This window comes from Pteropus medius, unplaced genomic scaffold, assembly GCF_902729225.1.
Source record: "Pteropus medius unplaced genomic scaffold, Ma_sr-lr_union100, whole genome shotgun sequence".
Lineage (NCBI taxonomy): Eukaryota > Metazoa > Chordata > Mammalia > Chiroptera > Pteropodidae > Pteropus > Pteropus medius.
The window spans coordinates 933,750-934,751 of NW_024345919.1; the positions used below are offsets into that span (position 1 = coordinate 933,750).

The following is a 1,002-nucleotide window of genomic DNA, read 5'->3' on the forward strand; positions in this document are numbered from 1 at the left end:
CATTGGTTAGATATTTATATAGTTTATAAAACAATCCCCCTAATTGCTCCTTCTCTCCTCTGGTTCTCCAATACATTAATGATAACATATTAATCACAGTTGTTTTAAAATCTCTCTGACAATTCCAACATCTGTATCATATCTGGGAATGGTTCTGATGATTGCTTTATCTCTTCAGACTGTTTTTTCTTGCCTTTTAGCATGTCTTGTAATTTTTTGTTGAAAACTGGATATGTTCTATCATACTCAAAACTGGTTATGTTAATAGGAACTGAGATGACAGCCATTGCAGTACATTGAGCTCCATAGAGACAGAGCAGGGGCAAGTGCGAGCCAGTCGGCACTGGGCAACTCTGTGCTTGTTGAGGAAAAAATAATTAAATATGGGCAAAGGAGATCCTAAGAAGCCCAGAGGCAAAATGTCATTGTATGCATGCTTTGTGCAAACTTGCTAGGAGGGACACAAGAAGTACCCAGGTACTTCAGTCAGCTTCTCAGAGTTTTCTAAGAAGTGCTCAGAGAGGTGGAAGACCATGTCTACTAAAAAAAAAGAAAAATTTGAAGACATGGCAAAAGTAGACAAGGCTCACTATGAAAGAGAAATGAAAACTTATACTCCTCCTAAAGGAGAAACAAAGAAGAAATTCAAGAATCACAATGCACCCAAGAGAACTTCTTCAGCCTTTTACTTGTTTTGTTCTGAATATTGCCCCAGTATCAAAGGAGAGCATCCCAGCCTATTTATTGGTAATGTTGCAAAGAAGCTAGGAGAGATTTGGAATAACACTGCTGCAGATGACAAGCAGCCTTGTGAAAAAAAAAGGCTGCTAAGCTGAAGGAAAAAATGAAAAGGATATCGCTGCTACCAAGTTAAAGGAAAGCCTGACGCAGCAAAAAAGGGCATCATCAAGGCCGAGAAGAGCAAGAAGAAGGAGGACGAACAGGAGGAGGAGGATGATGAAGATGAGGAAAATGAGGATGAGGACAAGGAGGAGGATGATG

General features: G+C 39.7%; 1 pseudogene; it reads left to right on the plus strand.

Moving 5' to 3' along the window:
- Positions 1 to 383: 383 nt before the first annotated feature.
- LOC120612417 (high mobility group protein B1-like) lies at positions 384 to 998 on the plus strand (annotated as a pseudogene).
- The last annotated feature ends 4 nt before the right edge of the window (positions 999 to 1,002 follow it).